Source organism: Rhyacophila brunnea, unplaced genomic scaffold, assembly GCF_057557595.1.
Source record: "Rhyacophila brunnea isolate RB1 unplaced genomic scaffold, BYU_Rbru_1.0 scaffold_149, whole genome shotgun sequence".
NCBI lineage: Eukaryota > Metazoa > Arthropoda > Insecta > Trichoptera > Rhyacophilidae > Rhyacophila > Rhyacophila brunnea.
Genome location: NW_028232805.1, coordinates 146102 through 158615, shown reverse-complemented (window position 1 = coordinate 158615; position 12514 = coordinate 146102). Strand labels below are relative to the sequence as shown.

General features: G+C 31.0%; 2 pseudogenes; one reads left to right on the top strand and one right to left on the bottom strand.

The window, feature by feature from the left end:
* Positions 1 to 474: 474 nt before the first annotated feature.
* On the bottom strand, positions 475 to 3935 carry LOC147075333 (uncharacterized; annotated as a pseudogene).
* Positions 3936 to 9003: 5068 nt separating this feature from the next.
* Positions 9004 to 9123, top strand: LOC147075332 (5S ribosomal RNA; annotated as a pseudogene).
* Positions 9124 to 12514: the final 3391 nt, after the last annotated feature.

Sequence of the window (12514 nt, the reverse complement as noted above, 5' to 3'; positions counted from 1 at the left end):
AAAAATGGACACTGTATCATTGGACTCAGCTATTGTCTTTTTAGTTATCTATTTCTTCTCTGACTCCATCATAATTCCTCATGTTTTTATAGCCTCTGTTCTTGCTATTTTACTATTGGTCCAATAGCCTGTTATATTATTGATTTAAAATTTATTATTACTAATTTTTAGTTAAAAGATTTCCAATAGGATGTGAGTTAAATCTTCATAATTCAAGTACAAAGAAATACTTCTTCATCTATATAGCTTTCATCATAGTTATTAACTCTTCATTATATATTTTTAATGTTGATCTATCAGCATATTAATTAATGGAATATATTCCATATTAATCAAGGACTTTAGAGTGATTGTATTAATCTATAGTTAAATACATTATTCTAATTTCTTTATGTTATCTAATACCAACTTTTATCTATTTTTTGAATTTTACTAACAAATTTATCATTACTGTTATATTTGAAGTTTATAGAATTAATTCTTATCTGAACATCAAATGATATTATGATTTAACAATAATATATGGATAAATGTATATAGCATGAATCTAATACCAAGTGTCTGTTATAAAGAACTCATCCTCCATAGATTATAATGATACACTCATTATAATTGTAGGAAGTTGTTTCATTAGCTCAAAATCTATTATACAAATCTAAAATATTTTAAGTACATCCTTTTCATGAAAGACACAAGTACCACTAATCCAAATGATGAAAATCACAATCTAATGAACAGTTTACTTGGAAACAATGTGGAAACTCACAACATAGTTATTGATAAATCTGACAATAATATGCTGAACTTGGCTATCAAAAGTGAAATGGAAGTGAATATAGAGCAAACTACAAAATTAACTGATACAAAAGAAGAGCTGGATATTTTATCCCAGCCAATTGCAGAGTCAATAGAAAGTGAAAACTGTTTCAACAACCAAACTGAAGTATTGGATATTTTGTCCCAACCACCATCAATAGATGATGTTGATAACCCATACAAAGAAATTACCAATTGTCCTTCTATTCTAAAGAATACTAATGAAAATAATGATGAAGATATCGATCCATTGAGAACATTCACAAATATTAAGTTACCAGATGACATGATGATTTCAATCAATCAAACTCTACTCACTAGTTTGACATTTGAAGGTAAAAACACCAGTCTGCAGGATATTTTTACTGGATACAGGCAGATTATTAACGAATTAGAAACTGCTTACAATAAATAATTAAATTTTAACTGAACCTATTAGAATACAACACAAAGTTAAAACAGGGCATTTTTAAATAGAATTTATTCCAACCTAGAGCATCATTTCTAAATGGAATTTATTTCAATCTAGAGCATCACTTCTAAATAGAATTTATCCCAACTTTTGCTAGAAAATCATTGAAATAAATTTCCTCAATAGATCCAACTATTGATTTCTGAGAAATCCTTAGCTTGTTATCAAATTGCAAATCTTCAAGTATACTAGCTGGATCATTGGCAAATGCTGATACTGCAACCACACCTGGCAAGTATGAATATACAACTCCAGGGACATTCTCTGAGGAAAGAATACCCCCAACCGTGGTCACCACTTTTAGAATATCTTTTTTATCTACTGAACAACTAAACTTAGTCTCAAACTTTATGGGCTGCATCTTTGGGTTGGATATTGATACCTTGTTCTCTACCTGATTGGAAAAAAGAATGGTTCTTAGACTTTCAATCATTTCTTGTGTTTCTGATAGTATAAGTTTGGTTCTTTTCTTGATTAGTACTTTGTTCCCTGCTTCTATTCTTTTTCGATCAAACATAGATATTGGGCAATCAATTGTCACCACCTCACCCCTTTCTAACTCTCTCAGAAGCATCTTCCCATTGTCTTCGCATTCTTTTGCCTTGTCATGGCTCACTACTGTTATTCTCCTGACTCCTGCACTGACTGCTGTTTCCATGAGTATTTTGATCTGCTTGATTTCTGAGGTGTTGCTTACATGTGTGCCTCCACAAAGATCTTTAATCACAACTGCTCCATTGGACATCTTGATAATTCTCACCAGTTCTGGATAGTCTACATTCTTCATGTGAGTGATTGATCCATCTAGTTCATCCCTTTTAACATTTAAAACCTCAACTGATGCATTTGATCTCACAAAATCATTCATCTTGGTTTCCAACTGCATGAGCACCTCGTCCGAAAGCTTGTTAGACGTGAAGTCATATGTTGTTTTGAATTCATCCAAGTACGATCCCCTCTGCTCTGCATCTGGAACAAAGTCCCTTATGAAAAATCCCAGGAGATGGCCGGCTGAGTGGTTGGCCCTGATCTTTTCTCTTCTAATCTCATCAAACTGCAAAGTACATTCTGGAGATGTGTTTCCACTCAGATATCCGGCATGCAGCACATGTCCACGAACTTTTTTACAATCAATAACATCAAAATACCCCACTTTCTTCCCATTTGATAAGAATGTAATCAAGCCCTTGTCTCCCACCTGGCCTCCGGATTCTGAATAGAAGCATGTCATGTCTAAAATTAAATATCCCTTCTTATTCTCATCCAGAGTATCTACAAGCTCATTATTCAGCACAATCCCCTGCAAGTGTGCACTAATCCCATTCCCATCATATTTATAACTGTCATCTGTCTTCTCAAAGTTGAAATTAATTGTAATTGGCGACTCCTTCTTGGTTCTGCTCTTCTCTTTGGCTTCTTCAACCAACTTGTCAAAATTCTCCATTGAAACCTCAATACCCTTCTCCTCTGCCATCAAGTTTGTCAAATCCTTTGGGAATCCATAGGTGTCATATAATAAAAAAACATCTTCTGAATCTAGTTTTTTCTTGGCTTCTACAATCTTGCCAAATTGCTGTAATCCTCTTCTGAGTGTCTTTTTAAACATCACCTCCTCAATCTCTATCCCACTCGTATCTATTTTCATTTCCATCAACTCTGCTGCTACTTGTACGATCTGAGAAAATACATTATTCTCGATCTTTAATATGTCATCTGCATATCTAACTGCTCTCCTTAAAATTCTTCTCAGCACATACCCAACACCCTCATTCGAAAATCCAACACCATAGTGAATACAAACTGCCAATGTCCGGGCATGGTCTGACAATACTCTGAAAGCTATATCTGTTGGGGTATACAAGTCTGTGTATTTGTAGCTACACTTTGTTTCAATGAAATGGATGATTCCCTGGAAAGAGTCTATCAAATAGTTCGACTTCACATCCATCAGTATCGATAAAAGTCTCTCAAGACCAATACCCGTATCTATCTTCTTTTCCACCATCGGAACCAGTCCCTTGGGTGTTCGTTCATACTCCATAAATACTATATTCCATATCTCGAGAACATTGGGGTCATCATGGTTTACCAACTTCCTAGCATCTCTATTTCCAATCCTATCATAGTGGATTTCAGTGCATGGTCCACATGGCCCATATTCTCCCATTTCCCAGAAGTTGTCCTTAGCATCGGCCCCAATAATTCTCTCTGCAGATATGTATTTCATCCAGATGGAGCGACTGTCTGAATCCAATTTATCATACACTGTAACATACAAGTTCTCCTTATTGAGCTTTAGCTCATCAATCAGAAACTCATAGGCATACCGGATAGCCTCCTCCTTGAAATAATCTCCAAACGACCAATTTCCCAGCATCTCAAAACACGTGTGGTGGTAGTTGTCCTTGCCTACATCTTCCAGATCATTGTGCTTTCCACCCGCTCTGATACAATATTGGCTTGTATTAACTCTTGTGTGTCTTGGCTTCTCTCCTAGAAAAATATTCTTGAACTGAACCATTCCACTATTCGTAAATAGTAATGATGGATCGTTGTCTGGCACCACTGAAGATGATGGTAGTGTAACATGATTTCTGTTCTCAAAAAACTCATGGAATTTCTCTTTTAACTTCTTAGTTGTCCACATGGGGTTAAAAATATTCTGCTGGATATATAAGAAAGTTGACTGAAAAAATCTTGTTCTGGAAATCAATTAATTAATTAAATATATTAATTTTATACAACATGGATTATAACTCTAGATACAGTATAGAATGGCTCACAGCAATAATCCCTTGATTAAGAAGCGTTAAATATTAATAAGACAAATGGTTAACTACTACAACAATACTCAAAAATATCTTCATTACAATTTAAATCTCTAGTAGCTTAAGAAACATATTCTATTTATTCATATTCATCTGTGACCAATCTTTTCACTTTAATATTAAATAATTTCAAATAACCTATCATTAGCTTGTAATATAGACAGATACTTGTTTGTCTTTATTGTCCTTATTGTCTTTAAGCTGTTTCAATAGTTCTCTAGTATTCCTATCCATTGATTCAAAATCTTCATGAGAAATTTTAAATTTCTCCAAATTAGGCACTTTTAAAATCGATCTAATAATTATACTCCAATCTGAATTAATAAACTTTGTCTTACTCATATCTAAATCCACTAAGCATTCTAATAATTCAAGTGCTGTTGCAAAGTTTTGAACTACTTCTGATCTCATTTCAGGTATCATGGCTATTTCACTAAGTACCTTCCCTAATTGATTATTCGATAGATCTAATGTTTCAATTGACTTGTTATTTCCAATAATCTCTGTTACTGTTGGTAAATCATTCAATTTTAAACTGTTTCTTTTCAAGTTTATACTATTCAATTTCTTTAGACTTTCAATTCCATCCAAAATGTCCATAAGATTTTCTGAGCTTAATCTACAAGAGGTAAACTTCAGAATGTTCAATTCTGGCATATTTTTCAATGCTTTACAGATTAGCTGAGTATTTTCATCATGAAAGTAAATAGATGAGATATCGAGTGACTTTATTCTAAATTGTTCATCAATAAGTTCACCATCTCCTAGTTGGTTAAAACTCCAGCCTCTGATATTCACATCAACTATACTTTTACACTTATGGATCATATTAAAAAACTCTATAATATCCATAGAGTAATACATATTACTACTTAATTCTAAACCTATTAACTTAGGAGGCCATTTTAACTTATTTTCAATATTTCTTATAGATTCATAAGATAAGTTATTATATCCTAAATTTAAATGTTCCATATTTTTGTATGCTTTACTATTTTCAGATGAGGAAGCCATATAATCTTTGGAATCAACATGACCCGTATGCTCTGATCCACCAACTTGCTGTCTTTCCTTAAATATGGACAATATATGATCTTCTTCTAACCAATTATCCTCCAGGAAGAGTATCTTTAATCTTGGCATCTTTGATAATAATTTGGAAAACACTGATGTTGCTCTATTCTCATCAAGCTTATTTGAGGAATAGTCTAAACTCTCAATATTTAGTTCTGTTATTGATTTTACAAATGCTTTAGTTCCCTCTAACCCAAGTCCATTCCTACTAATGTTTAGTTTTGTTAGTGATTTCATTTTCCCTATGGTTTCAAATAATTGTGGCAAATAAGATGAATCAAATGCTACTCCAATATTGCTGTTACTAATATCAAGTGATTCAAGATCCTGACAATTCCTCAGTGCTTGAATAAATAGATTTATCCTGCTATCAGAAGATATAAACAAGCTTAATTTAAAATGTTTCAAAGTTGGAATATTTTTCAACGATTCTACAACAAGATCCAGATCTTTATCATCTACATCTATATCCAATTCCAAATCTTTTAAATTTGTAGCTTTCTCAAGCAAATTTACTACAAACGATACATCTTTATCCTCAGTAATTGAAATCTTCAATATTTCCAATGTATCATATGGCACACATTCTGATATTTCATCGAGTATATCACTATAATTATATGACTCTCTTAGGTCAATTAACTTAAGTTCTGATATCTCTTCCTTCCAATACTCTTTCAAACCATTGCATTTTAATTGGCATGCTTTTATAAACACATCAAATGTATTATATCCTATATATGGTGTGTTATTGGGTAAAAATGGTGAGAACATCTTTTGTGTGGCTGCATCTGTTAACTCCACTGTATCTAATATTTGTTCTGTAATTTCCTTTGAGTACTTTCCAAATTCTTTATCGTCCTTCTGCTCAAATAAGTACTTCAGTACTTCTATTTTGTCTTCATTGTTGTAGATCATTCTATTATATATATTTGTGAAAAAATCATTGGGCATGGTAAATTTGAATTTCTTTCCACAGAGCATCAAGTACTTCATGGTCAATGAAATAGGAAATGGTCTTGTATTTCCTATTTCATTAGGTATGGTTGAGTTTAATATCTTTTTAAAGAGTATTATTGAATATCTCATAATATATGAAATAGGAAATGGTAGTGTATCCTTATATCCACTGAAAGTAAGTGCATTAACAAATTGTGATAATTCATCCTCTTTATTATCTGAGATAAAATGCATTGCAGAATGTCCACTAGTAATTTCTAATTCCATTTGTATTTCACTTGAACTGGCTCCATTTACAAAAGTAAACATTATACCCACTAAAATCTGTTGTATTATTCCTTATAAACTCTCCGATTGACTTAAATTCACATTCAACTTTACAATTGGGATGTTTTAACTTATCAATCAATATCTCAAACTTTTCTTCTATATTCTCTTGGCTAATATTTTCCCAAAACTTCTCTGGCTTCATTGAATGTACTGCAATTGTCATCAGTACATTCATCATATTTATCAACCCTGATTTCACTTCATTTCTCACTTTTTCTCTCATATATACAATCTTGTTTATTGAATATTTTCCTTCGTTAATAACTGTTAAATCTTCCAAATCTTGTACTACTCGAAACCATTCTTCTCGGATGTCACTTGTGATTGTAAATTGTTGAAAACTAACTTTTTTGTAGAATTCCATCAATGGTGAGTCTTCACTTAATTCTAAATGTTCTAGTGAATAACATTTTGCTTCCATGTCCCAGAACAAGCAGTTACAAAGATGGAGGAGTGCAATTTCAGCACAATCTGAAAATTTCTGTTTTGTATCGAAAGTATTTTTACTTCTTATGTATATTGGAACTGAAGCATTCGAAACTGGTGTATTCACTCTGGAATATGGAAATATGTTAACATTCTTATAAAATTCACTAAATGTTCTTGTGAATTTATCACACATATTATATTTATATCCATCAGGTATTTTATTTTTAATTTTCTTTAATATTGTTTTGAGATATAATTCTAGATCTTTTTCGGAATCCAATACTTTGATCATAAATCCATGAATCAAGAGAAGTTTAAGATCTTTATCCTTGTCCTTGAACAATTTAGAATTTGATTCCTTTATGGAATTGTCCATTATTCGATTAATAGTAAGATTGATTTTGTGTTGTCTAGATAACTTGGCTGTATCTGTTTTATCTTCTGTCAAGATTCTGGAAAATATATCTGCCATTACTTCTATACCCTTCTTCTTACGTTTAATTTTGTCATCTTTCTTGTCATTAGCTTTGAAGAAATGATGGTATGCAAAATTACTTTCCATATTCCTAACTGGACACAATATCCCGGTAGGAGATGGGAATAAATCTATTATAAGACTTGTAAAAGCATCATCACTTATATCTTTTCCAAAATTTCTTTTACCATTATTCTCATATGTAATTCCTATTTCTGGATTATACATTCGTAAGTTGGGAAGACAATTCATTAGATAAATATATCCAAATATTGGATTCACTATTGTGTTTTCAATATGTTTGTATTCTGTTATATTAAATATATCAGCTATCTGATCTATCGATATGTCTGCAAATATATAATGTAGAAACAACAAGCTGTATAATAGTTGATAATTGTATTTCATGGGTCTGAGAGTTAATGTCTTATATATGTACTTATCTACTCCTTTATTTGTGATTAATTAAAATATTAATTAATTATATTTCATTTCTCCTTTAAATATTGATGAAATGGCACCCTTTACTGTATCGATTGGTATATTACTACTTTTCTTCCATACTTTTGATTTGATTCAAAATTAATTAAAAAAAGGGTCATATATCTTAATTTATCATCTTTATATTACATATATTAAAATATTTACAATAATCCTTTGATTCAAAATATTTTTCTGAGAAATTAATTATTTTGAGCTATATATAATATTCAACACTTTATTGGAATTAAAATGCTAACAGTACCACTATTCTTAACTGCATTAGTATTCTGCACAGAACCATCAATACCTCCTGTAGAATGTAGCATAGATCAATCTCCTTTATATTATGAGAATGATCCAACATATGGAAAAGTGGAAAAATATCTATCTAGCCAAGCCAACATAGTGAATAATCTACATCTACTAAATCAAGATAAAGAGATGAATAATATAATCCAACAACAAGAAAAGTCTGATTCCTCTCAGGATTATGATGGTCTTAGTGTATTTAGTTTTCTTCTGTTGGTGTTTTTCAATGGTATATTATTAAGGCATTGGACATATGCTGTTTTTATATGTATGATAATGATAGTTCCAAAGCCTCAAAGAACTAATATGCTAGATAATTTACTTAAAATTTTATGTGTATCCATAATACTTATGCTTTTCTTTATTTCGATTGGAAGTAGTAAGCTGATTTTAGATTCATTGGTAATTATTGCACATCTTTTTGGTATTCTTGAGTTAGTTAAGGCATTAGTAACTCCTACACCAACAGTTGAAGATGGTGCTATAAAACAAATAATTAGTGATGGAACAACTGTTATATACGTTTGACATTTTAATAAAGTTTTCATCTCCAAAGATCATGGATTTATTTTTTGTAATTGACAGATACTCAATAAAACAATTATTTTTGATAATAGTAGGGGATATTGTTCTGTTTCCAATTATATATTCAATCGTTGACCACTGACTTCTTATCTAAATTTATAAGTCCTATCCCACTCCATGAAGTCTGAGTCATCTATATCATATTTATAATTTGTGTAGCAAAAATAATGGGAACTCATATCCCATTATTATTCTTATCCACTGTGGTATATGTGCATTTATCCTACTATGGTCTTAATTTTAACTACGGTCATATCTTCAGTAAAATACCCGATCCCTTCAGAACTCGGCAGTCAAGCCTGTGTGAGCCATTGTAAGTACTTAGTTGAGAGATCACTCGGGAACACATGGTACTGTAGTTTTTGTTCTTTACAATAAAAAAAGGTAAGTAGTCCATCACACTTCCACAACATATTTTAGAAGGATCTTATGTTAGATTTTACTCCAATCCTTGATATAAAATATCAAACTATGAAATTTATACCATAGGTCCGAGAGAGTATTACGGGACATATAATACAACTAAAACAATAAAGCATATCATAATAATAGATTTGTAACTGTCTTCATTAATATGAATTTCCCCATATGTTGTTAATTGAAAAATTAATTTGCAGTATAAAATACTTATATTACCTGGCTATTTTAATTGATTCAAAATATCATCACTAACAATTAATGATTGTAAATACTTCTTCAAAATTTTAAAATGGTTTGTTAATTCATTGATTTTCCATTTAAAGATATTGATGTTCAGATACTTGAATAATTAAGAGAAACAGTGCTCGATATTCTAGTATTTATACTTTGATGAAAATTTTCAATATCTCAATTTTCTTATGAGAATCAACATAAAAATTTGTGATTTTAATTTTTTAAAAGAAAAGTCAGCCCCAATGAATATGCTAGCAGAGTATCTGATTGCTGTATGTAATTTTTGTTTTGCGGAAAGTAGTAATTCAGTTAAAAATGAAGAGTCTTCATTTGTCAGTGTACCAATCTGTGAGGAAAGTGGATTTTTAGCAAAAATCAGGGCAAACAATGACTATTCATTAATGAGCAACACAGATCACCTAAGTAAGGATTCAACTCTTTGTGTAACTGCTTTCAATGAAGAAAAAAAAATTTTACCTGAATGTAAAGCAGTCTGTGAATATGATGACATTCCAAAATTCGTTCCAGTATCTACCAACTCTCATGTTACCAGTGGGGGACTTTTACCTGGTCACATACCTGTTTGTAAGGATGATGGACTTATACCATCAATCAGGGCAAACAATGATTATTCATCAAGGGGCAGCCCAGAGCAAAATGAAGATTCAATTCATTGTAAAACTGTTTTCGATGAAACAGGAGAAATCTTACAGGGATGTAAACCAGTTTGTGAGACTTATGGCGTAAAAGCCATTCCAATATCTGTTGATGGCCCTGTTACCAGTGGAGGACTTCCACCTGGTCACATGCCAATCTGTGAAGATGATGGGTTTATAGCTAAAATCAAAGCAAGAAATGATTATAAATCAATATTCAATCCAAATCCAGAATCGGATAGTTGTAGAGGTTTTTTCAATAAAAATCGAGAAATTTCACCTGAATGCAAACCAGTTTGTGGAGGTTATAAAAATGCAAAGGTTGTTCCAATGTCTGTTGATAGTTCTGGTGACAACCCTGTTAAAAGTGGAGGACTTCCACCAAACCACGTGGGTGTTTGTAAAGATGGATCTACAATACAAAGCATCAAACACATATTTGATAATTCATCAAGAAACGGTCCAAGCTCAAATGATAAGTCAATTCGTTGTGAAACTGTTTTCAATGAAACCGGAGAAATCTTACCTGGATGCGAACCTGTTTGTAGAGATTATAGCGATCCAAAAGCTATTCCAATATCTAGTTATAATGCCAATAAGGATGAAATCTTAACTGGCCAACAAATTAACGCTGCTACTACTACTTCGGATTTAAGTGGTTATGTCTCAACAATCTGGAAGATGCTAGCTACCCAACTGCCTAAAGGAAGATTGGACAGTAGATCATTGGGTGGTTTTCACAGCTGTTGTTATTTTGATTATCTGGTTCCATTATTATCACTTTAACTCTATCAACTTTTTTAGTCCAACTTCACTCATTCTTATCATTCTAATGTTCTTCGCTGGTGTTAAACTTGGTATATTTGGACTTTCCGTAAACTGGACCAAGTTTGATAATCCATCGTTAATAACAGACATTCATCCATTCGTAAACTTTTTGCTAAATTTGTCCATTGTGCTAATTACCTACACTTCATGCCTTTTTATATTAAATTCGCTTATTAAAATTGGATCAGAAACAATGGCACAGTATCCAAAACAACCAAAACAATATGTTGCAGTTCATACTATATAGGAGGATAATGAAATGTAGGAATTTAATAAATGATTACTACTAATTTTTTAGTTGAAAGATTTTCGATAGGGCATGAGTGAGTTGATTCTTTACAATTCAATTACTAAGAATACATTTTCTTCATCAATATAACTTGATATTTCGTTTTAAAATCATCAACTTATATTTAATTCCTAGTTCCTTATAAAACAAAATCTATTCGATTGAAGACTATGGTAGTTACTATACACTCATCATAGTATGTTTTTTACGAGTACAATAATTCGTATTTCTCATAACTTTGAAATTACGAAATTTTTAATCTTAAAGAGATAAAATGTTCACAATCTCGTATAAGCTATTTATTATTCTTTTATATAGATGCAATAAATTTTAAGAAACAGGCTCAAAATAGACTATTTTGATTAATTAATTGCGTTTGCACAAAATTACCATTATACAGTAGGGAATAGTACTAATTTTAAACCAAACAAGTCTATTATTAACTCTTTTTTAGTTCTTTTCCAAAATAATCAATTGGTCATCCTAAAGGTTATTTAGTTTTTTATTTACCGTGGTAAGTCTTGACATTTTAAAAGTATGCCATCTATTAACTATTAATAAACATTTCTTCAGCGATTAATGGAAAGAAATATTGTAACTCATTTTATAGTTTTATATCTTCAGTCAATATATTAAGCCTTTGTAATATTCAGTCATTGTAATCAAGAATCTTTCATTCTATTGCTCTCCATCAAACTAGTGTAACTTAATGGTTTTATTGGCTATTTTTGAATCTCTATAACGTTTAATCAGTTGAAAACACATAAAATAATAAATTCAATAATATTTAATTTTATATTGTTCTTTTTCTAATTAAGATGATAAAATTTTTGGTTTTATTGGATATTTACTATACACTCATAAAATATTGAAATTAATAAGGCTTAAAGATCCTAAGAATATGAGTTTTAGAAGATAGTAACTATTCTTAACCGCAGTTCTGTGGTTTGAATTTTGGTTGCAACTTGTGGCGGCTATAGTCAAGTTCATATTTGATTGAATGCTAATCAAAAATTTATACTTAATAAAATTTTCAGTAGTATAAATATTTTCTGTTGAATAGCTCCTGTGATTGTTGATGGTTAATTAGTTTGATAACTATTTTTAAAAATAACTTCAATACATTGATACTTTTGATATTCAATAATAAGGCTAATGCATATTTGATTAAAACTTCGATATTCTTATCAAATAAAAACGAATAAACCGATGCTATATTATACAACTATTCAAATTATTGCTTCATTAACATATATCAAGACTTGCTCGTGGATTATCTTGAAATTTATATGTTCACGAATAATAAACAATCTTCAAAATTTGTTA